This window comes from Sciurus carolinensis, chromosome 17, assembly GCF_902686445.1.
Source record: "Sciurus carolinensis chromosome 17, mSciCar1.2, whole genome shotgun sequence".
Taxonomy (NCBI): domain Eukaryota; kingdom Metazoa; phylum Chordata; class Mammalia; order Rodentia; family Sciuridae; genus Sciurus; species Sciurus carolinensis.
In genome coordinates this window covers 53,311,910-53,339,855 of record NC_062229.1, presented here as the reverse complement: position 1 = coordinate 53,339,855, position 27,946 = coordinate 53,311,910, and the positions used below count along the sequence as shown (strand labels likewise).

The 27,946-nt window shown below is 39.3% G+C and overlaps 1 protein-coding gene and 1 pseudogene across 6 annotated transcripts in view; both read right to left on the bottom strand.

Moving 5' to 3' along the window:
- Erc2 (ELKS/RAB6-interacting/CAST family member 2) overlaps nt 1-27,946 on the bottom strand; it is a 978,194-nt gene that overhangs the window by 339,616 nt on the left and 610,632 nt on the right. The window lies entirely within an intron of this gene.
- Nucleotides 17,536-17,612, bottom strand: LOC124969618 (uncharacterized; annotated as a pseudogene).

The following is a 27,946-nucleotide window of genomic DNA, read 5'->3' as shown; positions in this document are numbered from 1 at the left end:
GCGCCCTTCAAAATGTGTCAATGACAAGTTAAGTTTCAATTCATAAAGACTTTTTACACAATTTCTGCAGTTTACATGGAATTTATTCAGAATAAGTATTTTAGTTCACATCCAAGGTAAATTATATGCTTTTAAGATTCAGAAAACCCTCCATTTTGCCCTGATAAAAAGAGGAAACTTAATGACCATGAAATTTAAATCAAAACCAAAACTGAAAAACAGCTTAAAAGGTAAGGAATATAGAGAATAATCTATGAAAGTCAAAGAACCATGACTGTTTAAATGTATAATAAACAGCATTATTCTTTAACTTTGTAAGTATGTAAAATTTAAAAAACAAATGTGATCTTTTTTAGTTTCTCATATAAGTCATAAAATATTTTAATATGGTGAGGCACAGTGGGGCATGCCTGTAATCACAGTGATTAGGGAGGCTGAGGCAGGAGAATCACAAGTTCTCACTAAGCATGTAGTGAGATCTTATCTCAAATTAAAAAGATTTAAAAAGACTGGAGAAGAAACTTAGTGATAAAGCATGCCTGTGTTCAATCCTCAGTACCAAAAACAAAACAAAACAAAAAACTCCACACATTACAAATGTCTAGAAACCCTTCTGCAAAGCAATAACTAGGGCTAAAATAAGAGTTTTCTCATTTTTTTCTTCCTATTTTTTTCACATTCAATAGTAGTGTAAAAATACATTTCAGAATTATGACCATTCCACAGACTAATTCATATATTCTGTCTGACCCTCCACAAGAGATGGTCTGTGCCTCATCACCCTGTCACAAATTATTCTTTCTTTCAAACATAATACTGATTCCAGAAAAGAGAGTAAAGGTCTCAAGAATTTTTATCTGCTAAATTCTCTCTCATTCTGTGAAACTGAACTATCTGCAATCTATAGACTCAAATCTACTCACCTGAGTTACTAATTTACTTACCATCAGACTGCTGGGCAAACACCAGAAGTTCTATATTAATCCATCTTTAAAGAATTACATTTTAGGGTAACAACTTATGGTTGTTTCAGCAATAACCACACGAAGAAATCTGGATACTCAGAACATGTAATCCAGTGTTTTAACTGATGGACATGCCACTGACTCCCAACATCAATAACTCTTAGTATCAGGTGAGAATGCTATTCCCAACACCTTAGAAGCAGAGTCTTTAAATGTTGCAGGCCAAGGTTTCCAACTCATTCCAATCAATACATCCCTGTACAGGAAGTATTGCACACCAAGGACCATGGGGGACACTGTAACATTTTGCCAGCAACCATTTAAATCTCAGAATCTGTTTCCTAGACAATACCCATGGTGTTTAATGTTTATGAGTCCGGTAAAATTGTTTCCTTTACTGCTAAAGCAGGATAATTAAAAAGTAAAAAAAGTTTTTTTTTGCTGTGGTGATCATTAGGGTAGCCTACAATAATCCAGTTGTCTTCCTCATGGACACATGGTAAGACTACATTTCCCTCGCCCTTTAAGTTGGGTATGGCTTCAGCCAATAAAATCACCATCATTTCCAGGGAGAAGCACATAGTGCTAGCAATCAATTCCAACCCTCCTTTCTCTGTGCCATGGTGAACACAGAAGCATGTCTCATATGAAACTTCCTTCAGACTGAATCCCTAAGTGGTATAATGAAGCCCTAGGCCAACCCACATCACATAAGCAAGATATAAACCTTTGTTGTACTACACCATTGACAGGGGGCTGTCTGTTACCCTCAGCATAATCTGGCCCATCCTCCACTGTACTGAGCACCCAATTCCAACTTCCCTCACAAGGTTTCTCTCTTCAGGAGTAAATCATCATCCACTTATCAGGGAAAACATATGAACAACTAATATATTGTGAGCATTTTCTATTTGTCATTAAAAAGTCTTTTGAAAATCCCATTTTAATGAGTCAGTGGTGTTCTACCCAATCCTTGTTTTCCTAACCTGATGCTATGGTCTGAATGCTGTAAACCCCCAAATTCATATGTGCAAATTCTTGCTCCCAAGGTGATGGCATTATGAGGTAGAGCCCTTGTGAGGAGTTAAGTCATGAGGGCAAAGCCCTCAGGAATGGGATTAGTGCTCTTATAAAGCCCAAGGAAGTTTCTTTCTTTTCCCACTATGTGATAGCACACAAGTCAGTGTCCGCAACCTGGACAACCTGACCACACTGGCAACTTGGTCTAGGATTTCCCAGTCTCCAGAACAGTGAGAAAGAAATTTCTGTTGTTTATAAATCATTCAGTTTACAGTATTTTGTTACAGGATAGTATTTTGTTCCAAATGGACTAAGATACATAGGAACTTATTCTCCCTATTTCCTTTGCAAACTCTTCACCTGCTTGCTGTCCATTACTGGGTCCTTCCACATGTGACTCAGTCCTACAGACACTTCCTCATCCATACACATATTTTTTTTTATTGTAAACAAATAGGATACATATTGTTTCTCTGTCTGTACATGGTGTAAAGGCATACCATTTGTGTAATCATAAATTTTCATAGGGTAATGTTGTTTGATTCATTGTTGTTTTTCCCTTCCCCCCACCCCTCCCACCCCTCTTTTCCCTCTATACAGTCCTTCCTTCCTCCATTCTTGCCCCCCTCCCTAGCCCTAACTCTAACCCTATCACTAAACCCTCCCACCCCCCTTTATGTGTCACCATCCACTTATTAGCGATATCATTCGTCCTTTGGTTTTTTGAGATTGGCTTATCTCACTTAGCATGATATTCTCCAATTTCATCCATTTGCCTGCAAATGCCATAATTTTATCATTCTTTATGGCTCAGTAATATTCCATTGTATATATATACCACAGTTTCTTTATCCATTCATCAGTTGAAGGACATCTAGGTTGGTTCCACAATCTGGCTATTGTGAACTGAGCAGCTATGAACATTGATGTGGCTGTATCTCTGTAATATGCTCATTTTAAGTCCTTTGGGTATAGGCCAAGGAGTGGGATAGATGGGTCAAAGGTGGTTCCATTCCAAGTTTTCTAAGGAGTCTCCACACTGCTTTCCAGAGTGGCTGCACTAATTTGCAGCCCCACCAGCAATGTATGAGTGTACCTTTCTCCCCACATCCTCGCCAACACCTATTGTTGCTTGTATTCTTAATAATCGCCATTCTAATTGGGATGAGATGGAATCTTAGTGTGGTTTTGATTTGCATTTCTCTTATTACTAGAGATGTTGAACATTTTTCCATGTTTGTTGATTGCTTATAGATCATCTTCTGTGAAATGTCTATTCATTTCCTTAGCCCATTTGTCGATTGGATTATTTGCATTCTTGGTGTAGAGTTTGAGTTCTTTATAGATTCTGGAGATTAGTGCTCTATCTGAAGTATTATTGGCAAAGATTTTCTCCCACTCTGTAGGTTCTTTCTTTGCATTGCTGATAGTTTCCTTTGCTGAGAGAAAGCTTTTTAGTTTGAATCTATCCCAGTTATTGATTCTTGCTTTTATTTCTTGTGCTATGGGAGTCCTGTTGAGGAAGTCTGGTCCTAAGCCGACATGTTGAATCTCTGGACCTACTTTTTCTTCTATAAGATGCAAGGTCTCTGGTCTGATTCCGAGATCCTTAATCCATTTTGAGTTTAGTTTCGTGCATGGTGAGAGATATGGGTTTAGTTTCATTCTGTTGCATATGGATTTCCAATTCTCCCAGCACCATTTGTTGAAGAGGCTATCTTTTCTCCATTGCATATTTTTGGCACCTTTGTCTAGTATGAGAAAATTCTGTACCCTCTATTCTGTACCATTGATCCACCTTTCTATTTTGGTACCAATACCATGCTGTTTTTGTTACTATCGCTTTGTAGTAGAGTTGAAGATCTGGTATTGCGATACCCTCTGCTTCACTCTTTCTGCCAAGGATTACATTAGCTATTCTGGGTATTTATTCTTCCAGATGAATTTCATAATTGCTTGCTCTATTTCTGTGAGGTACATCATTGGGATTTTAATTGGAATTGCATTGAATCTGTATAGCACTTTTGGTAGTATGGCCATTTTGACAATATTAATTCTGCCTATCCAAGAACATGGGAGATCTTTCCATCTTCTAAAGTTTTCTTTAATTTCTTTCTTTAGTGTTCTGTAGTTCTCATTGTAGAGGTCTTTCACCTCTTTTGTGAGATTGATTCCCAAGTATTTTATTTTTTTCGAGGCTATTGTGAATGGGGTAGTTTTCCTAATTTGTCTTTCTGAAGATTCATCACTTATGTATAAAAATGCCTTAGATTTATGTGCATTGATCTTATATCCCGCTACTTTACTGAATTCACTTAGGAGATCTAAAAGTTTTCTGGTGGAATTTCCTGGTTCCTCTAAGTATGTAATCATATCATCAGCAAATAGGGATAGTTTGAGTTCTTCTTTTCCTATTCATATCCCTTTAATTTCTTTGGTCTGTCTAATTGCTCTGGTTAGAGTTTCAAGGACAATGTTGAATAGAAGAGGTGAAAGAAGGCATCCCTGCCTTGTTCCAGTTTTTAGGGGGAATGTTTTCAGTTTTTCACCATTTAGAATGATATTAGCCATGGGCTTAGCATAGATGGCCTTTACAATGTTAAGGAATGTTCCCACTATCCCTATTTTTTCTAGTGTTTTGAGCATGAAGGGGTGCTGTATTTTATCAAATGCTTTTTCTGCATCTATTGAAATAATCATGTGATTCTTGACTTTAAGTCTATTGATATGGTGAATTACATTATTGATTTCCTGATGTTGAACCAGCCTTGCATCCCTGGGATGAAACCCACTTGATCATGGTGCACTATCTTTTTAATATGTTTTTATATACGATTTGCTAAAATTTTGTTTAGAATTTTTGCGTCGATGTTCATTAAGGATATTGGTCTGAAATTTTCTTTCCTCGATGTGTCTCTGTCTGGTTTAGGTATCAGGGTAATATTGGCTTCATAGAATGAGTTTGGGAAGGTTCCTTCCTCTTCTATTTTATGGAATACTTTGAGAAGTATTGGAATGAGCTCTTCTTTAAAGGTTTTGTAGAACTCAGCTGAGAACCCATCTGGTCCTGGACTTTTCTTTGTTGATAGGCTATTGATGACTTCTATTTCATTACTTGAAATTGGTCTATTTAAATTGTGTATGTCCTCCTCGTTCAGTTTAGGCAATTCATATGTCTCTAGAAACCTGTTGATGTCTTCAAAATTTTCTATTTTGTTGGAGTATAGATTTTCAAAATAGCTTCTAATTATGTTTTGTATTTCAGTCGTGTCTGTTGTGATATTTCCTTGTTCATTCCGAATTTTAGTGATTTGGGTTTTCTCTCGTCTTCTCTGTTAGTGTGGCTAAAGGTTTATCAATTTTGTTTATTTTTTCGAAGAACCAACTATTTATTTTGTCAATTTTTTGTATTGTTTCTTTTGTTTCAATTTCATTGATTTCGGCTCTGAGTTTGACTATTTCCTATCTTCTACTACTTTTGGTGTTGGCCTGTTCTTCTTTTTCTAGGGCTTTGAGCTGTAGTGTTAGGTCGTTTATTTTTTGAGTTTTACTTCTTTTATTAAATGCGCTCCATGAAATAAATCTTCCTCTAAGTACTGCTTTCATAGTGTCCCAGAGATTTTGATATGATGTTTCTTTGTTCTCGTTTACCTCTAAGAATTTTTTAATTTCCTTCCTGATATCTTCTGTTATCCATTCATCATATAATAGCATATTGTTTAATCTCCAGGTGTTGGAGTAGTTTCTGTTTTTTACTCTTTCATTTATTTATAACTTCAATCCATTATGATCTGATAGAATACAAGGTAGTGTCTAAAATTGAGAAGGATTGTTTGACATACATGGATGAGCCACTGTTTGGGGCATAGATGTTTATGATTGTTATATCTTGCTGATTTATGCTTCCCTTAAGCAGTATGAAATGTCCTTCTTTATCCCTTCTGACTAACTTTGGCTTGAAGTCCACATTATCTGAAATGAGGATGGATACTCCAGCTTTTTTGCTGAGTCCATGTGCATGGTATGTTTTTCCCCATCCTTTCACCTTTAGTCTATGGGTATCTCTTTCTATGAGGTGAGTCTCTTGCAGGTAACATATTGTTGGATCTTTCTTTTTAATCCAATCTGCCAGTCTATGTCTTTTGATTGATGAATTCAGGTCATTAACATTCAGGGTTATTATTGAGATATGGTTTGTATTCCTGGTCATTTGGTTCATTTTTAAAATTTTATTTATTTATTTATTTTTTTGACACAACGTGGTTCCTCCTTTATTTGACAATTCCTTTAGGATAATTCCTCCCTTTGCTGATTTGCTTCTTTGTTTTTTATCTCTTCCTCATGGAATATTTTGCTGAGAATGTTCTGTAATGCTAGCTTTCTTTTTGTAAATTCTTTTAGCTTTTGTTTATCATGGAATGATTTTATTTCATCATCAAATTTGAAGGTAAGTTTTGCTGGGTATAAGATTCTTGGTTGGCATCCATTTTCTTTCAGAGCTTGAAAAATGTTGTTCCAGGCCCTTCTAGCTTTTAGGGTCTGGATTAAAAAATCTGCTGATATCCATATTGGTTTCCCCCTGAATGTAATTTGGTTCTTTTCTCTCACAGCCTTTATAATTCTGTCTTTATTTTGTATGTTAGGTATTTTCATTATAATGTGCCTTGGTGTGGGTCTGTTGTCATTTTGTGTATTTGGAGTCCTATAAGCCTCTTGAACTTGATTTTCCATTTCATTCTTCAGATTTGGGAAATTTTCTGATATTATTTCATTGAATAGATTGTTCATTCCTTTGGTTTGTTTCTCTAAGCCTTCCTCAGTCCCAATAATTCTCAAATTTGGCCTTTTCATGATATCCCATAGTTCTTGGAGATTCTGTTCATGATTTCTTACCATCTTCTCTGTTTGTTCAACTTTGTTTTCAAGGTTAAATATTTTGTCTTCAATATCTGAAGTTCTGTCTTCCAGGTGTTCTATCCTATTGGTTATGCTTTCTATGGAGTTCTTAATTTGGTTTATTGTTTCCTTCATTTCAAGGATTTCTGTTTGGTTTTTTTTCAATATCTCTAACTCTTTATTGAAATGATCTTTTGCTTCCTGTATTTGCTCTTTTAACTGTCGATTGGTGTGATCATTCAATGCCTGCATTTGCTCTTTCATCTCATCATTCAATGCCTGCATTTGCTCTTTCATCTCATCGTTTGCTTCCCTGATCATTTTAATTATGTACATTCTGAACTCCCTTTCTGTCATTTCTTCTGCCATGCTGTCGTTGGATTTTATTGATGTAACATCTAGATTTGTTTGGGGCATTTTCTTCCCTTGTTTTCTCATATTGTTCAGGAATCAGTGGGTCATTAAGATATTGCAGATTTCCTCTATTGACTTATAATGTCCCTGAAGATTGCTAGTATATCCCCTCTTATCCTTCAGTAGCCTGAAGTCTTGGAGGAAGTTGATAATGTGGTGCTCCACAAGGAAGCTGCCTCTCTAGGGATGGTGACCCTCAGGTGGGGTATATTCCCTGATAGTGGGCAGAGGTGCCTCCACTTGTTGACCAATGGTCATCCAAAGGGGAACTAGGCTGCAGGCTGAGGCATGGCCTGTTTGTGCCTGTGTCTCTGGTTTTACAGTCCTTGTGGGAAAACCTCACCCAGCAGGGAAGACTCACCCGTTGGGAAGGTCTCGCTGGTCAGTTCCCCTCCTAGAGGTTCCCCTCAATCTATAAATACTGCCTGGGCTGGGCTGCCTTCTTCTGCAATGTTCCCAGGGGCCCAGACCTACTTCCTGGGCCTGGGAGCCTCACCCTTCGCAGACGAGTTTCCTTAGGCTGCCTCTCCTCAGAGAATCTGCCCGCAGTCCTGGAAACTTCGCTCCGCCCCTAGGCGTGTCTCTGTGTGGCTCTTCCACCAAGAAGTCACCTACGTCCTGGGACCCTGCTCTGCACCTAATCGCCTGGCTATGCGGCCCCTCCTCTGAGCCGCCACCTGGAGCCCTGTACAATAGCTCTGAGACCCAGAGACCCGCCACACACCTCTTCCTCCGGACAGTCGCCCGGTGTTCCGACACAGTCACTAGGAGTCCAAGCAACTCACTTCGCGTCTCCTCCTCCCGCCAACCGCCTGTAGCCCTAGGCAGTCATTCCGAGTTCAAGTGTCCCGCCCTGTTCCTCCTCCTCCTCAGGTAGTCCCCGGGTGTTCAGGAGCGGTCGCTCGGAGACCAAGCGACCCACCGTGCTCCTCCTCTAGGCAGGCCACCAGTGTTCAGGAGTGGTCGCTTTGAGTCCAAACAACTCACCACTCGCCTCCTCCTCTGGCAACCACCTGTAGCTCTGATGCAGTCACTCCTAGACCAAGCGACCCGCCATGCTTCTCCTCTTCCTCTGGGCAGCCCCCCTGTGTTCAGAAGCGGTCCTCTAATTCCAAACAGCTCGCCACGCAGTTCCTCGTCAGGCAGCCTCCCGGAGCCCCAGTGGTTGCTCCGAGTCCAAGCGCTGTGCTGAGCCGCCTCCTCTATGATGTTCCCAGTGGTCAGTGTTTACCGCTCCAGTGGGGGGAGGGGTGTCTCGCCGGGCGACTCTACTTCACAAAGTTCCCTGTGTTCCGGGACTACCACCCCATCCGGGACGCCTCCCCAACGGGAGAGACTCACCCGGTGGCTTTGTGTTGGTCCCAAGTCTCTCACTATCTCCTCTTTTGAATCCTGCGTCCTGGAGCAGCGTGAAATGCAGCCGCCCTCTAGTCCGCCATCTTGAAACCTCCCATGTACATATTGATGAGATAAATTGAAGTCTATCTTCACAGCTCTCACCTCCATGCAGATGCCTGTTCTGGCCCATCCTCCACTGTACTGAGCACCCAATTCCAACTTCCCTCACAAGGTTTCTCTCTTCAGGAGTAAATCATCATCCACTATTCAGGGAAAACATATGTACAACTAATATATTGTGAGCATTTTCAAACTTTATCTCCTTTCACTGGTTCAACCTCTTTCACATGCACCTATCTATCCCTGGCCCATCTTGACTGGTGAACCATCCAACCTCTTACCAAGTGCTCTGTACCTAATTCCATCTCCCTAGCCCCATTGATCACTTCAATTTTAATATCACATTAAATTGGTGATGAGTTGACCAATGGCTATCTCTAACTGGAGATGACCAAAAGCTTATATATGCACATTTATCTAAACAAAATCCCTACCACCTGCCCTGCCCTCTCAAAGACACTCCTTAATATATCCATCATTTTAGTCTAATACCCTGAGTTTTTTTGATGATTCATGTTTGAGTTAAATTTGTTTCTTCCTTTTCTTTCCTATTTTCCATTTATTACCAAATCTAGTACCTATTTTTGAAATGCTTCTTGGATTCATAATTCCCTTCTATCATTAGCATAACATTCAACATATATAATAGGATTTAAAGTATCTATACACACACAAACAGTCTTAGCCTCTGTCCCTATCTATACCCCAAGAAGTGAGGACACAGTTTGCCTATTCAGCTTCTCCCATATAAGAGCATATTTCTCAGCCAGATCTGCTCCAGGATTTTATGAAACACAATTAGCAAATGGGTAGCAAAGTACATGTAAGATACACCTAAATGTATCTTTAGGCCCTGAAGAGCTGACTAAAATGATCTCTATAAGAAAGTAGAAGGAAGTAAGGGAAAAAAAGAAACAACTCCTTGAAGTTGGGGATATGGTGAGGTCATTGTTTGCCTTAGTACAAAATAAGAGAACTGGATAAGATAAAGGGGAAAAAGAAAAGTTGGTAGGTATATTGATTGGGGGGTCTTGCAATGCTTTCTAAATACCCAAGTTAAAGGTTGGACTTCTCCTTTTTTTTTTTTTTTTTTTTTTTTTACCCCCAGCTCTTTTGGCTGTGTCTCTTTGAATGTGTCTTTGAACTGGGTCCTGCATGTCTGTGACTCACAGAAGCACCATGAGAATCACTATAATAGTTTGTCTTCCCATTGCCAAGAAAACATGCCTGAACCATCAATATCTGTCAGAGATATCACTGGCCTGATCCTAACATCTTGAAGATTTGGATTATCCATAGAAGTGGTTTTCAGACTGTGTTCCCTAGATCATCAGAGATTCCACAAGGGTGTCTGGGGACTGATAAACGGTTAGTGGAACAGGAAAAGGAGCATGAAGAAGCAGAGGCCTGAGTCAAGCATCCCAAACTCAAAGGGAGTAATTCCAGTCCTTTTCATTTGTCTGTTCATTTTATATATGGCATTACTCTAAGACTTTAATTTGAACATTTAAATAACTTAAATGTTTTAAAATACCAGGAATGGCTACAATCATGAATTATGAAGTCAGCACCAGTTCCCAGTTTTGGGACCTTGAGAAAGTGTCTGTATTTCCTCACTTATGTTAGTAGTACTTCTTGAGAGAGTTATTGCAAAAATGACATGAAGCAATGAATGTAAAGTCCTTAGCACAGGAACTGGCACATATGAAAACACTTAGTACATTCTTCACACAGGAGGTAGCCTAGCATAGTGGTTAGGAACTTAACTCAGGAGCTAGTGTGCCACTTATGAGCTGAGTAATTCAGTGAATTAAGAAAGTTTGAGCCTCAAGTTCCTCATGTGTGAAGTGGGGCTGGTAGCAGAACTTGAAGGGCTTCTGTGAGGATTAAATTGGTCAACATGTGTGATGCTCAGGGAACAATGCTGAGTATTTTGTGCCACGGAAGTGTTATCTCTTATTAATACAGGGCCTGGTCAATATTCAACACATTTTATGATTGCTTGTTACTGAATTCAAAATTTTATACTTGGTGTCACCTACCACAAATCCCTCCCATGTACCCTTAGACTGCACTATGCTTTCTTTTCATTTACCAAACTGTCCATCTTTCAAAGTCCTGTCTACCACTGGCCTCCATTTCATTCAGCGATAAAAGCCTGGAGCTCTGGAAGCAGTCAGACATGGGTCAAGGTTTGATTCCACAAAGGCTCTCTGTGACCTTAGTTCAATCTTAACCCAATGCTTTAACTTTTTTGCATGTTAGAATCACCTAGGAAACATTAAAAAAATCCTAATTCTGTGGTCACAGTCTTCCCAATTAAATAAAAATTGCTGAGGACAGGAATCTGACATCCATATTTTATTAAAGAGCCAAATGATTCCAAAGTGCAGTCAAGTCTGAGAACCATGAATATTATTAACCTTTAAGCCTGAAGATCACTCCTTAACAACCGAGGTGAAAAGAAAACTACTATGCAAGACTGTTTAAAGCACAAAGTGAGAAAACGCATGTAAATTATCCAGTCAAATGCCAAACACTCTCTGCCAAATAACTTGCAAATGTCCAGTGAAGGCAATTTCTAGCCATGCTACCTCCATCCAACATGAGAGCCTTCTGTTTTCATATCTACACCTGTTCTGCCAATGCTTAGTTGCTCCAACTGGATTGTAATACCCTAGAGGGCAGGGATCATGTCTTCATCTTTTTTGGAAGTCCTTTCAGCACCTGACATGGCACTAGTGTCCACACTCAATAAATCCCTGAACAACTGAGGAAGGCAACACACAGATGCAATTCCTAAACACCATCTCTGAACCACTTATTGCAATGATGGATGGAGTGTAAGTTCAAATGTGACACTTTCCTACCCTGTGAATCATGGATTCCCTCCCCATCCTCACCAAAAGCCCTTCAAATTCCTACTGTTTGCCTAAAGCACCTTTTCTTTGCAAAGGAGATCAGAAGGCTCAGTTGCAGCTCTTAAAAGGATGGAGGCCCAAGGTTCCTCGCTGCCTAGCAGTTGCCAAAAGTACTCAAGAACCTCTGAATATCACAGAAGTATAATAAAAATATCCCAGATTTTGCCTAGGGAAGCTCAGAATTCAATTATTGAGTCATAATTATGATTTAAAAAACCTTTTAAAGTACTGAATGATGCCAAAGCTTAACAACAGCCAATCTTGCCCTAGGTCTATGACCAGTCTCACAGGAAAAGAGGAATGGCTTGGAAAAGAGGAGATGATGGCCCAGGCTGGGGGAGGCCCTGTGGCCCTGCTCTTTAGTGAAATGCTGCTTACAGAATCATCATTGTGATAAACTCTTTGGGGAAGTCAAACAGGACATCAAACTGTTAGACAACATTTAACCCCTCACCTGCCTCTTTTCGAAACACATCTATTAGCAATTCAACAGATAATATTTCCTGGGGGGAAAAACATTTTAGAAAAGGCATTTAATTCCTAAAATGTCATTCTAGTGAAAACTGAAATTTGTAGCCACCTCAAAAGTCTTCTAAAATACTCAAGATGTTTCACTTAAAATAATTTCCTAAAAGATTCCCAAATATGGCAAGACTGGAATTCTGTTCTAAAATCTAGAAATGTTAAGAGTACACTTTAAAATATATTGGCTTAGGCGTGGTGGCACATGCCTGTAATCCCAGTGGCTCAAGAGGCTGAGAGAGGAGGATTGCAAGTTCAAAGCCAGCCTCAGCAACTTAGCAAGGCCCTAAGCAACCTAGAGAAACCCTGTTTCAAAATAAAAAAATAAAAAGGGCTGGGGATGGGGCTCAGTGGTTAAGTGTTCTTGGGTGCAACCTCTGATTAAATGAATGAATGATGAATGAATGAATGAATGAATTTGCTTGATGTTGCATATCTAGGACATAATTTAAAGGTTTCTTTAAATTAGATGTCAATTTCACCTGAGCAGTTTAAAAAATAAAAGCAAAATAGTCTGAATAATCACATGCCATTTCTGATTTTATGAGTCATACTATGTTGCAGATCATAAAAACTCTCTTACAAATTGAATGAGGTACCAAGGCTATTCAACTGTATTTGAATAATTCACAACTCTGCACACTTTAAGAATAATGAAGACATCAAATGGATTACTAGAGTCTAGTGCTTACAAATGGCTCCAGAGAAACTGTCAGATCTTTTAGAGTGAACAACGGAGCCTTAAAACAATAAAATAAAAAACCTGTTTAAGACCTTAAATCATTAACATGTGTCAGCTTAAACTTGCACCTGCAGGTGTGTTGTTTAACAAAATATTTAAAAACCAGCTTCCCTCTCAGTTATCTGCCAAGAGCACCGCTCCATGTTCCTTGGGTCTCTTCCCAACGCATGGCAGCTCCCCATGCTTTTCAAGAGGTTGCTTAGCATGGGCTGATCTCAAATATTTTGATAAAATATCTTCCCCTTTAATTTTCGTGTCAGTTTTGAGTTGGTTTGTATTTTGCATTAATGATTTGGAATTTTTAAAGTCATATTTTAAAAACAGACTGGCTCTTCTGCACTAGGTTCCACCACCCATCCTAGTTTCCTGTCTTGGTTTCATCCTTAGTGCAAGAGAATGGGAGTTTTCAGTTAGCACCAGAACACTGAGCCAATGAAATTCCTATACCCCATGTTACAGCACATCTAGAATATGAACTGGTCCCATGGGACCAGCTGGATTTGGCCCAATTCTACTCTAGGCTCAGAAGGTCACCCTGAGATCAGAAGGTGAAGATAAATGCTCAAACTCTCCCTACACAGCAGCAGTAATTTTGCAGACAGTGATGGTGTACGAGGAAGGATCTGTTAAAAATGAGGACTGCTAATCTTATTTTTCCAATTAGTTTTATCTGACATTTCTATCTCTTCTCCCTCCCAGCATCCCATTGCTGCCTTAGAGTGACACCTTTTGGAAATGGCTGAAACTGAAAATCCCCAGACTGCACTTTGCCTGTACTTGACCATCTCAAGACTGTGATTTGTTTTCTCTTAGTTGAAGCCTAAGTATCTAGAAGCTCTGCTTGAATATGTAACCTTCAGTAATTCCACTGCAAACAGATATCCACTTCAAGCAAATGTGGGCTCAAGCTCTTTTGATTTTGACTACATTTAAAAATCTCCCTTTTATCCTTCCCTTCCCATGTTAAATAACAAAATTCCACATGATAATGAAAGAAGGATGGAGAAGAAATGTACAAAAATACATACAACTGGCTTGACAGATTCCATCAAATCACACAGTCCTAAAGTACAAATGGGTAACAGTCTCTCCAACGCGCCCATGAGCCCTCTCCACTCCATTGCAGATGGCATTCAGCTCAGCAGAGCCTGGAGTGAGCAAGACAGTGTGGGTGTGTTTCTGGGTATGTTTACTGTAGGCATGTCTTGGGCAGCTGGGAGGCTTTCTGTGTTCTATGTGTGTCACAGTTTCACAGCATACCAAATAGCTGGCCTTGACCCTATTCAGGTTTTGGACGTTAGGAGCAATGAAGGGAGCTGTGAGGAACTTGGGTTCTACAGCCAGTTGACTCAGTCCCCAACAGGCCCCAACCACACACATGCAAGTGTGATTTAGGGAAAGGTACCTGATGACAATGTGCATCTGTTTCTCCCTCTGTGACGCATGGGTAATAACTGCACATGCTGGGATCTCTATGAGGGTTAACAGAGCTACAGGGCTACCTGCTTGGCACACAGTGAGTACACAGTACCCTACAACTGTTATCAACGTGGGTCTCAGTTTAAATGCTGGTGTTTTCAGTTCAGGAGAGGATGAATAAGAAAGACAAAGGATCAGATTTCCATTTTTTAAACTATTTTCAGAAAGAAAATATCTGTTTGTCAGATATTAAACACTAAGTAGAAAATATGCTCATGAAATCTTGAGCAAAGCAGATTAGTAAATAGTAAATAAAATAAATTCCAACTACAGGTGTAGGGTCTTAATGTATTTTCACAGGAAAAAAAAAGACTAGAAGAAAATGCATGAAACTGCTCCTCTGAGTTTGTTTCTAGGCTTACGGATTTCAGATAATCTACTACATTCTTTTTGTACTTATTGCTATAATTATACATTATTAATGTAAAAAACAGACAATTTTAAAAAATTTCAACCAAGGAAGCTCTGTATAGAAAGTACTTCCATTCCCATGGAAAAATTAGTAGACCACAGTTCCAAAGAAGGAAACACCAGACTGCAGAACAGGACAGGGCCCTCTGGAGGCTGTTGGGGTGGCAGCTACTCCCAGTTGAAACAACTTTAAGGTAGCTACATTTCCAGGCATGGGCACTTGGCTCTGACAATTCCTTAGATTTATACTGATTATAATCCATCTTCACCAGTAGTGCCCCAGAGCTGTCAATGATGATTCTTGCCATTTCCACCCTGTACTCCAATGTACCTGAGCATTGCTCGTTTCACCTTCTTCCCTAATAAAGCTCTGAAGGGATTTGAAAGTAAAGCATGATCGTTTCCCTATTTGTTTTGTTTTGTGCCAACTTAACATTGGATGATTTTGTTATCAGTTTCTAAAGCAGGTAAAATAAGGTGTCAGGCAGAAAAGAAAACAGATGTCTCTTGGTCACCTTTACCAACAATTTCTCTTAGTTCCTGTTCAACCCATCAAGGTGGTGTTCTCTAATAGACCTACTTTCTTGTAAAATGCAAGGATCTTGTAAGATGCAAGGATCAGTGCTGAGGCAACTCCAAAAAGATTTGAAATGAGCCTCTTTTACTCTGATTCTCCTTCTGGTTTGGCTGTGGTGGAGATACCTGTTGATGATGACTAGTTCATTTAGCCCAAATCAAGCCTGACTCCAAGTTTGCTCCCTCAGGATCTTTATAACACCATCCTATCTACCTTAAACAATAGGTAGTGGCCTTCCAGTAAGTCGCCTTGCTCCTGGAGCACTTGGGGTGTAATGCATGTTTGCATTCTCCCACTTGGCACAGCATCTTTTCAAATACATAGTAGATGGTCAACAGATAATTGTGGGAGAGATACTGGGAGGGTGAAGAGGAGAAGCAGCTATACCATAAAAAAGTAATCACTGCCTCTGATTTAAATAACAGTTTCCCACTGTTTGCCAGATCTTCACATATTCCCAAAGAAGTAGGCCCTTTAACTGATTAATAACTCAAGTTTGGAAAAATTTATCAGCAAATCTGGTAGGAAATCCTGATCCATGAACCCCTTAAGAGCAAGGAAAAACCTTGGCTCACTTTCCTCAGTGTCCTTAGACCTGAGTAGAACATCTAGTACACAGTCAACACCAACAAATGTATTTATGAACATAAATTAAGAAAAGGAGCTTGGGTTCTTTTTGCTTCACTGGAGTACAATATCGACTTTGATCCCAGCATTGTCCTAAATGACTTAGTTGATTTTTTATCAGTTTTCTGTTACTACACGATACATTTTCACAAATTTGACAGCTCATAGTTGTATAGGTCAGAAGTTTAGGCATGGTGTGATTGGTTTCTCCACTCAGGTTCTTAGAAGGCTGAAATCAAGACATTGGCAGGCTATAGTCTCATCTGGAGCTTAGGGTCCTCTTCCAAGCTCAAATAAGTGAGAGAGAATTCAATTCCTTACAGAAGCAGGTCTGAGGTCACTATTTTCCTGCCACTCCCAGTTCATAGAGGCCACCTGTATTTCTTGCCATGTGTCCTGTTCAAATCTTTAAGTCTAGAAATGGAGATGTGTCATATAACACACATAACCATGCAAGTGATATCCTATTACATCCATAGTCCCAGGGATTATACAGGCACATTCCTGGGAAAAAGAATCTTGAGGGTACAATGCCAACACTGCTTTCTTTACAAGATTAATGATATCAAATAAAATGAACCCACTGAAATATTTCCATTGTTTAGTTCCATTTTCCCTTAATGATATAAAATTGTGTTTAGAAATGTATAACAAATAGAGGAAAAACTCCTTAACTTGATAAAGAGCATTTATGAAACAAAAAAGCTATATTTATCACCGTACATTAAGTATGTTTTCCTTCTAGGGTCAGTAGCAAGGCAAGGATATACTTTTATCTCTCTTTTTTAGCATATTTGAAGTTCTAACCACTACAATAAGGCAAGAAAAATAAGTAAAAAACATAAAAATTGGAAAGGAAAAAAATAAAACTGTTTCTACTTGCGAGTGATAATTATGTAGACAATCCCAAGTAATCTCCAAATAAGTTCAACAACTAATAAACAAGTTCATCAAGGTTGCAGGATACAAGATTAATGTACAAAAACTAGATTGAATTTCTATACATTAATAAGTATGCAGAAACCAAAATGTAAAACTAAATATCATTTATAACACTCCAAAAAATGAAACATTAAAGTATCAACTTAATAAAACATGTACAGGATCTATGTGCCAAAAATTATAAAATTCTTATAAAAGAAATCAAGATAATTTAAATAAATGGAATTATGTAGAGTGTTTATGAATTAGAAGACTAAACATACTAAAGAGGTCAATTTTTTCCAGACTGATCTGTAGGTTTAATGCAATTCCTATCAAAATTTTGGCAAGTTTTATTATAGACATAGACAAGCTTATTATAAACTTTGCATGAAAAGACACAGGCCTCAGAGTAGCTAAAACAATACAGACGAGGAAGAATAAAAGTAAGAGAATCATTCTGTCTGATATTAAAACCTACTGTGTATCTTCAGAGACCAAGACAGTGTGATATTGTCAGAGGGGTGGAGACATAGATCAACATGTGCCCGTATTTTAGTGGGTCCATTTTGTTTTCTATCGTTTACATTGTAAAGAAAGTGGTGGCTGACAGATTTCTAGTAACATACTATAGAAATGATCCCTGAAAGTATAGTCTTTGGCTGGCAGATTTCTAAGAGGATCACACAAACATGCCTAAATGATAATTGACACAGAAGCAAAAGCAATTCACTGGAGGAACAATATTTTCAACAAATGTAGAAGAAACTAGAAAACTATATTGGCAAAGAACAACAAATGAAACCATCAACCTAAACTTTATATATTGTACAAAAATTATCTCCAACTAGATTGTGAAGTTAAATGAAAAACATAAAACCAAATGTTTTATAAAAGAAAAATGAAAGAAATTTTTCAGGATCTAGGGGTAGGCAATAAGGTCTTAGAATTGACATCAAAATCACAATCCATACAAGTAAAGACTGGTGAAGACATTAAAAAATGTTTGCTCAATTATATTCCATTATTTTAAAATTATGCCAAAATGAAACCTAATGTTATGTATAACTAATATAAACTAATAAAAAATGAGAGAATTTGAAAAATAAAAGCATAAAAATAATTTTCTCTGTGAAAGACCTTGTTATGAGTATAAAAACGACAAACTATAGACTAGGAAAAAGTATTTGCAAACCATGCATCTGACAAAGAACTAGTATGAGAATACATTTTTTAAAAACTCTCAAAATTCAATGATAAAATTTCTAATAAAATTAGAAAAGAAGCAAAAGACATGAACAAACATTTCCCTGAAACACAAGTACGGAGGTAAGTAAGCATGTAAACACATCATCACAAGTTAGGAAAATGCAAATCTAAATCACAATGAAGTATCTCTACACATGCATTGGAATGGCTAAAATAAAAAGTAGTAACAATACAAATGATCATAAGGATGAGGATAAGCTGCATCACTCATATATATGTTGCTGATGGGAATATAAAATGGTACCACCACTGTGAAAAACAATCTGGTAGTTTATTATAAAAATTTCCAGGCAACTACCATATGACCCAACAATTGCACTCTTATTATCCCCAAGAAATAAAAATGCACAATCACACAAAAACCAGTATATGAATGTTCATAGGAGTATTATTGATAATAGGCCCAAATTGAAAAAAATCTAGATGTTCAACTGTGATACCTCCATACCTTGGAACACTGCTCAATAACAAAAAGAGTGCAGTACTGATACACAAAAACCTGGAAGAATCTCTAACAAATCATGTGAATTGAATAGAGTGAATCCCCAAAGTCGCAAATTCCATGATTTTATTTCTATAATTTTCTTGAAATGACAAAATTTTAGAAATAGAGAACAGATTAGTGATTGCCATGGGTAAGGAATAGTGGTAGATGAAGCTGTAAAGAGCAATCTGAGGGGATCCTTGAGCAGATGCCACTGTTCTGTATCTTGACCACACCAATGTCAATACTCTGGTTGTGATTTTGCAAGCTGATACTAAAATTGCCTGTAAACCTATAATTACCTAAAAATAAAAGGGTTTAATTTTAAAAGTACATGCCACATATTAGGGACCTACTTTACAGAGAAACAAACAGCTACAGCAAATGCTAAGACAGAAGAAGAGACATGCTCATGTAAGGTCAATGAGGCCATGGTCTTGAAGAAAGAAACCTCCCCACAAACAGCAGAGCTGTGAGAATTTCAGTAGAGAATTTTCATGTTGTAAATGCCTTCCATTCCAGTGGATGACTACATACCCAGGTTAAGCAGTCAGCTTTCAAATCAATGACTTGACACCTACTGAATCAGTAAGTGCAATCAACTTCCTTGATAGGCCTATGATTAAAATGTCATAATTGTATTATTTTTATAAAATAAACCATCACACACAAACACACACATTTATAAGTATCATGCTCAATAACTGCTTCTACTGTCTCGTATATGAACCCACAAATGCCACTAGCAGGTACTGGATTCCTTAGAATTACAATCCAGGTAAATAAAACATCATGGTAAAGCTTCATTTTTCTCAAACCAAATGCATCCTCCAGACTGCAGGCTTGGTTAGTTCCTCAGTGGGAGGAAAGCAAAAACCAGACATGAAGTGCCAGAATGAAATCTTCCACTTCAATTTCTCCTTTATTTAAAGCATTTTATAGGGGCTTTATGCTGACCCTGTTGATTCAGGAGAAGGAAATCCTCCCAAATGCGTCCCTGGGGTATCACGTCCCCCACAGTGACTTGGCTCCCTCTTCTCAGAGCTATTACTACTACATGGAAAAAAAACAATTTTTAATTGGTTAACTTTGGGAAAATCATGCCATAAAGACAAGACTCAGAACAAAGACGCCCACCCAAACAGTTCTTCCCACGTACAAAAGCAACCTGAAAGAGCACGAGAGATGCCACAAAATAAGGCAGACAGGCTGAACCTCACTGCACTATAAGGCTGAAGAGAGGGTTTACAGCCCTCCTGCCTTTGAATGGAGTATCCACAGGATTGCAACAGCAGATCTGCTGTGCCCTGCCTCTCTTCTAGTCTTAACAATCATCAGTGTGCTGCTCCACAGCCTTGTAATCCAGGGAATGAGACTCTTTTCTTTCTGGCCATGCAGCTAAACTAAAGAGAGTGGGGTTTTGACACTGGACTCCCAGGACCAGTGACTCTGCTTCTCACCTGGCTCCTCACCAGAGCCTGTTCCCTGGCCCCTGCTGGGGACTGTGGTTGGTCCCAGGGGAGCCTAGTGGAGAGTGGGTAGATGGCAAGGGTCAAATTCAGTCCATACCTATAAAAACAACCAAAATACACATCCTGCCACATACAATTTTCATGCTTAAAAGCAGAAACTTTTGTTTTCCCTGATAACCTTGATGCACAGGAACACTCAATGTTTAACTGGTCAGAAATAAAAACTACTCAAATTTTAACATGTGGCATTTTATTCTTCAAAAATCTACAACTGTGTTGCAAAGTTCTCTGTCAGAAGGTACAATTTGTATTCACTTATGAAACACCAGGCTTTACCCATAATACTTGTGTCATACTTTGGAAGTATACATCTGTGTTTTCCTCAACATTTTCTATGATTTAAGCATTTGAATTATGTTTTCAAAACAAGTGATTTTTATCCTATTAGCTCCTTTTAGATTAAAAAATAATTCACTATTTTTGTTACTGATATGAGATTATAGTCTAGCTCCATATAAACAGATTCAGCATAACCCTGCAAATGTAACTCTGGTATTAAAAAGACTCAAGACAAGTACAAGTGGTAATGCTGGATCCCTTGCTTGAATGCCAAATATTCACTCAAAGATCTGATTATTTCAGCTGGAACTTTTTCCCACTTTTACAGTTTCTCAAATAAGTTGCTTTGTCAAAAAATATTTCTCATTATGTTTCCTCTCTCTTCTTTAAAAATGTACTATGTTATAACTAGCTATAACAAAATTGTGATACTCAGAATTTAAGAGGAGAAATAGTCTCAATATCTAAAATAAATAACTATACATATATTGATATGAATACCCCATTTTGATGGGTCATACTCAGTAACCTTAAAGCTGCCTCTATATTGGGCAATAGTTCCTTTTGGACTAAGAACAATTAGGCTGTGTAATTCATGCTCAATCCCTTCAGATAAACCGTGTGTGCACCGCCAGGCCACTCTCTCACTGGTGTTGGGGCCAGGCTGTCAGGCCCACTTCTCTGGTTAATGTCAGTAGCACTATGTATAAAAGGTGACTCCAGTGTGTACAAATGTTGATCTTTAGAGAAGTCATGCCTAGGCTCACACACACATCCACTCTTTCGTCCACTAGGTCAATGGCAGGAACAGAGAGGCAGACCAGGAAGGGACTTGCCAGGAGCTCAGTCTGACTTGTTAGGTCACACTGCCCTCTGGGACTTCCCTGCCCGAGATTAATCTATAATCCTGTTTTGAGTTTTTAAAAATGCAGGTTTTAAAAGCCTTGCCTATGAGACAGTTTCAGAGGCGATGGGGACATGTTCTAATGTACAGTAACAAATTAAGTGCCGATGCAAGAACGCCCTGACAGAAAGGGACTGGTATGGAGTAGGTGGCACAAAATTTTTGCCTTTACTCATGATCATTTCTTTAAAAGGTCCCAGAATAGACACTGAAATCATAGTTTAATGGCTGGAGTAACATGCAGGTAAAAATATAAAATAAACACATACGCACACAAGGTTGAAACCATTTTCTGATGGCCGCACAAGCTAAGTGAAATCAAGATGCTCCCTGATGGAAAACACAGTCGAGGTTTTGAAGAAACATAATATTCACCGATGTGACTTCCAAACCAAATTTCATCTGAATACCAAACAGTAAGAAAGCGTTCATCTCAGCTCTGAACAATCCTATTTTTATTACATCAAAATTGTTTCTTCCCTTGCCAACCTCATCCTATCCCTTTTTGCTACAAAGTTAATGTCCAAAAAGCTTCCTTTTACAACTTGAGCAGACCTAAAAAAGGAGGAATTCCCAATGCTGTGGAAACAATCAGGAACATGTTCTCATTTGGATGATTCTAATAAAGGACGACTCACTCACTGTGAAGTAAGGAAAGACAATGTCTGGGGAAGCACATTGCTGAACAGGATGGTCATGTGAACCCCTCATGCCCCATGACCGCAAAGCTACCTTGGAGCCAGCTGGCCCAGTGGCATTTGTTTGCTATTTAGAGAAAAAGAAAAAATATGAGAGCCAATAATCCACATTTCTGTTTCGATCTGTGACTCAGTTTGTGTGTACAGTCTTTTCTGCTAAGATTTAACTTACAATGTTTGGCAACACAGCTGATCTTCTAAAAGGCAAAGGTGAGCACAAAAACAGAATTTTCTAATCAGATGCAACTTCTCCAAACTAGCAAAAGTAGTTCCAGTCTTCAGATATGAAAAGACAGAGAAAGAGACAGAGGTAGAAGGAGAGAGGGAGAGGGGAGAAAAGGCAGGGAGGGGGAGAGAGAGAAAATGAATGAATGGATATGAATCAAGCTTGGTGCCTACATGTTGCTATGTTGCACATTCTACTTTTCACTTTTCCAGTCTGGAGAGGTATGTATGTGTGTGTCCATGCACACAAACAGCTTCCCTCCTTTGCTTTTCCACCACTGGCCCTAGCACATACACTCACCCTCAGGGATCACTGTGAAGGCATGTTATTGTTTTCTTGACACCTATAAGTATTAATTTCCAAAACTAAAACATAAAAGATTCAGTATTGTTTGTATTGCCTTGCAAATAGTCCACCAATCACTTCCCATGGCTGACAAGGCTCCTGCATTGTCAAGCCCTGGCCTACCTATTCAATTGCATTCCATGCCACTCTGGCCCTGGCTGCAAGGTCCCTCCCCTGGGCTTCTAGTATCTGCTATTTCCTCCTATGCCCTGTTTCCAACCCTCACCTCCCAAACTCTGCTATCAGCAGGCATCTTCTCAGCTGTCAGGTCTTATTGTAAATGTCACCACCTCCAAAGGTCCTTCTGAGTTCCTTTGATAAAGTAGTGGGCTGCCTCCTACCTGTCCCTGGTATTCTTCATCTCACCTCCAAGACTGTATCCTTCAGAATATGTGTCACAATTTAAAATTGCTTTACTTAAGAACTTCTTTACACATATCTTCCTATTTCTTTTACTAGACTGTTAGTTCTATATCTAACTACAGTACATACAATGCCCATGCTGAGGCCTGGCATATAACTGACAAGAAATATTCATCTACCTCAGAATTAGCAAAAACACCACTACCTAATGTTTATACTAGTAGTTCTCAAAGGGGAGATTTTCCCAACCAGTGGCAGCAGCCCTTGGGATTTTTTTAAAACACACATTCTCAAAATCTCCCTTATTCCCCATGCCTATACCTATTGAGTTGTAAACTCAGGCACAGCCCAATAGTTTGCATTTTAACAACCCTTCAGAGTGATTCTGATGCATGTTCAAGTTGGAGCATTACTGGTTCACACCCTAATATGCCCACTTTCCAAAGGGTATCCAACATGGGGGTCATGGATTTGCCTCTATTTGGGAAAGAAAGAATGACCTTGCTTTCACAGGGAATTTATCTTTACAAACAAAGGGACTGTGACCATTCAGCCCAGAAAAGACTTGAAGTTCACAAGTACCTCTATGTTTGGAGGAATTTGTGAAAGGAAAGTGATTTATGTGACGGACTCCAGGTTCACTTCTGTTCAAGCAGCTGGGTGATCAGACCAACTGTAATGTTATAGCCAAGTCATTAACATGGGGAGCCGCTCTATCTACAGAGATAGACAGATGATGGGTGCTCTGGTCTTCCTGTATCCCTCTTGATGGTAAGGTTTCTTGAGGAGACAGACATTGCTTGTCATCACTACATCTTGACTTTGACATACCTAACATAGACCTCAAAAAGCATTATGGAAGAACCAATGGTGGGAGTAGCTGTTGAGTCCCCTATGTGGCTAGGGAAAAACATACCAGGGGGCTTTGTTTCCTGGCTATATTAATGAACCAATAGCTATTATGTAAGAAAACTGATTTAATAGCATGAGGAAGAGAAAGCACAGGACTCAAGAATTAAGAATAACCTCAGTTCAAATCCTGACCACTTACCCCTGTGTGTCTCTGGTCAAGATGCCTGGCCTTGCTAACTGGAAACAGTTCTTCCTGCCACTTGGGGCTCTTGTGGAGATAACATGAGATTGTGGGGTACATGCAGCACATCAGGCATGCAATGAGCACTCAAGTCACTGTAATGGCCCATAATAACATTCTTGCTTTATTGTTTGACTTGGGAAAATAGATTAGAGATCTGTGCTTCTGACATGTATTCTTTAAGTGTACCCAACCTATAGCTATCAATGTGATGGGGAGACCTACTTAGATAAAACACTAGGAAACAGGTGCTGAAGTTGGAGTAATGAAGCTCAAATTCCTTTTCAGTTCCTTACCAACTGTGTGACCTTAAGAAAGTCACTTACACTTTCTGGACTTCTACGTTTGTGGACTGGAGGTAATAAACTTGACTCAGAGTCATAGTGAGGACTGAAGATTAAAATATCTATGAAACACTCAGCCCTGTTCCCTAACCTTAGTAAGCACTTGATAAAAGATACATATTATTTACTAAAACAAACAACAAGCAGCACAGAATTCCACCTCTGCTAGAGATGTAGCATAAGCAGAAGGTCAGAAGCATAAATGGTAGGGATGACACATTTGGAACAGCAACACAAACAGTAGAGGCATCCTGGAAGTAATAGCATTTAAACAATGTCATAAAGCAGGGGTTGTAAATTTAAATGCTGGTTGGCAATTCAGTTATCATCAGGAGAAATGCTGGCCAAGAAGGGAAATGCTCCTTAACGACTAATTGCTGCATGCAAGAATATAGGCTCTATGTGACCACATACTTTGATTTATCAAAAGAAGAAAAAAATACATGAATTTTTTAAATGTCTTATGTTTTAAATGGTACTTCAATTAAAGAGAAAAAATCCTAGATTTTCAAGAGAACAGCTGTGGGAAACATCTGGATCAGTTCTGACCCCCTATTTTATTGTATTGTATTACATTTTGTGGCACTGGGGAATCAACCCAGGGGTGCTTTACCACTAAGCTATGTCTCTAATCTTTTTTATTACTATTTTTTAAATTTTGAGATGGGCTCTCTCTAAGTTGCCCAGGTTGGCCTAGAACTTGCAATCTCTTGCCTCAGTCTACCAAGTAGCTGGGCTTACAGGTCTATGCCACCACACCCAGTCAAACTCCCAATTTTAAAGACTGGGTAGACTTTAGTCAAATAGGGATAGTGGGAAGAACATTCTAGTACAACACAGTATGGGATGTGGGAAGGGAATGGGGAGGGAGAGATGGAGGCAGGAAAGTCCAGGAAGTATTTGGGAAGCAGATGCACTCCAGTGTACCACAATGGAGAGATGAGAGGAAGGTCTAGGAACAATGAGCAGTTGGACAGACTTCCAGGGAGAGGCACAGACTGGATTGGTAGGGTAGGTCTGGGAAGGCTGATGTGGAAAAGGAAGAAGTTCAAAGTGCTGGGAGAACTAGCTGGGTAAACTAGCCAGGTCACTCTCTTCTCTTCCCCTCTTGGGACCTCAGTTTTCCCTTCTATAAAATGAGTTCATCGGTTACATGAGCTCTGAGCTCTCCTTTGGCCCATCCATACCATTCAGGATGCCCCGGTCACTTCCCCACCTAGGGTTACCATACATAGCTTCTGTGCTCTGGGATCTGGGGGTGGTAGTTTTTGCTCACCAATAGGAGAAAAAGGCTCCTTTGCCTGCTCCTAGGAGCATCTTCATATCCACAGAGCACAAGATGACTTGAGCAATGCAGAGGAAACCTGTGGCCTTGAACATAGAGTTGATCCTCAGTTGAAGCAGTAGCTCAAATAATAACACATTCGCCTTCACTGAATAACCATGTTAGGACCATCTGTTCCATAAACAGAACAGAGTTCATTCATGCAATGAAGGTCCTACTATTATTTTCAGGTTACAGTTCAGGGACAGGATGGCTGAACTGTCAGAAAACAGAAGGATCTTTAGTGAGTGAGTGGAGCAGGTGTCCATCTGATACCAACCCTTCAATATCAACCACCTGTCCAACTGTCTCCCTTTTGGGGCAGGAATAAGTAGGGATTGAACCCATGGGCACTCCACCCCTAAGATACATTCCCAGCCCATTTTAATTTTGTGACAGGGTCTTTAAGTTGCTGAGGCTGATGCTCCTGCCTCAGTCCCCCAAGTTGCTAGGATTATAGGTATGTGCCACCATGCCTGGCACAACTGATTCCCTTGTCAAGTCCTTCAAATCTGTATTTTATCTTCTGTGTTCTTTTTACAATCATGCCTAAAAGCATGTGGCTGGGAATGTTCCTTGGCGACAGGTACAAGAAGAAAGGTGAAGAACTAGGTAGGCTCCCTTCTCCCAATCCAGAGAGTGATCAAGAGTTTGTGGCCTGGGGAATTTTGTACTTCTCTTAATGTAGAAGAAAAGCAAAAGGACTTTATTTCCAAAAACCCGGGTTCTTGGTCCAAGGAGTCGAATTGTCTAAATGAGTTGGTGTAACAGGGGGGTAGGTGGGCCTGCAGAAATCTGGATTCCACCTGTGATGACAGGTGTTGTGGATCTTACAGATAGTAAGAGTCTGTGTGTCCACTCCAAGTGGTTCCCAGACTCAGGGACAAGGAGCCTGGGACTGAATGATATGGGCAAAGGCTTAGGCAGTCACAGGAAGGACTGAGTCAGCAACCATTAGCTTGAACCCTAAGCATCCCAGGGGCAGCAACCTGAGCCACAGACCACATGCCCCCTGCAGGCCCTCTGTATAATGAGCCTTGGGGGTCCTACATAGACCCTGAGGGACAGAGCAGGACCTTTATAATGTCAATTTGGTTTTCCACCAAGGTTGGCAGATGAGGGGGGCTGCTATGAACTAACATTTAACATGAGCTGGAAAAAACAAAATATGTCTCTGCATCTAAATATTATAGGATAAATTTGGACAACTGTAGTTATTCACATGGAAAAATATTTGTATGAGAAAGTTTCATATGGTAGAGGAATTTTATCCATTTGGATATGGAAAACCTTCCCTCCCTTTCATACAGACATACCATGTTTTCTGTTCACAAACTCTTTGTTGATTCAAAAACTATAAGATAAAGGAAAAATTCACAAATATTTGTTTCTAACCCCACTTGGAATGAGGGACAAACCAGATATTCTAAGGTTTTTTCTTGAGTTCTAACAGCAATACCGAAAATCAATGAACTGTTAATACTAATTAATTGTATGACATTTACTCTGTGCCAGGCAATGATCTAAACCCGTGTGTGAATAATTGTTGATAATCCCATTTATTCTTCACACATACTCTTATTCCTTACAATTCTCACTTTACAGATGTGAAACTAAGGCAGAAAGGTTGAGCAACTTTTCCACAGTCACATTGCTAATAAATGGCAGAGCAGGGATTTAACTCAAGCTCCAGAGTCTGATGATCACCAGACAACTTTGTTTTGCACAACATATGTTGTGAGAATTAAAGGTATGACATTTATCACTTTTCAAATTCTCTAAACCTTAAAAATAAAATTCCTTCACTACTTCAATAAAACTTCTTGTGGCACTATACCTGGCATAAAGGATTCAGTCTCTGCACTATGAGGCTCTGAATCTAGCAAGGAACTGGGTCTTTATTCCCTTTCTCCTGTGTACTCTCCCTTCCTCCCCTCCCCCCTCCCTCTGTTCTTTTCTCTATCCCAGGGAAATTATCCACCACATGAACAGATTTCATTTCACCACTTCACACAAAAACTCACATGAACATACCACGATGATGTAACTTAATGTGTCTAAAAGAAATTTATAAATTTTTAAAAAAAGCAAATCACCAACTCAAAGATAGCAGAGCATGGCCCAACTGGAAA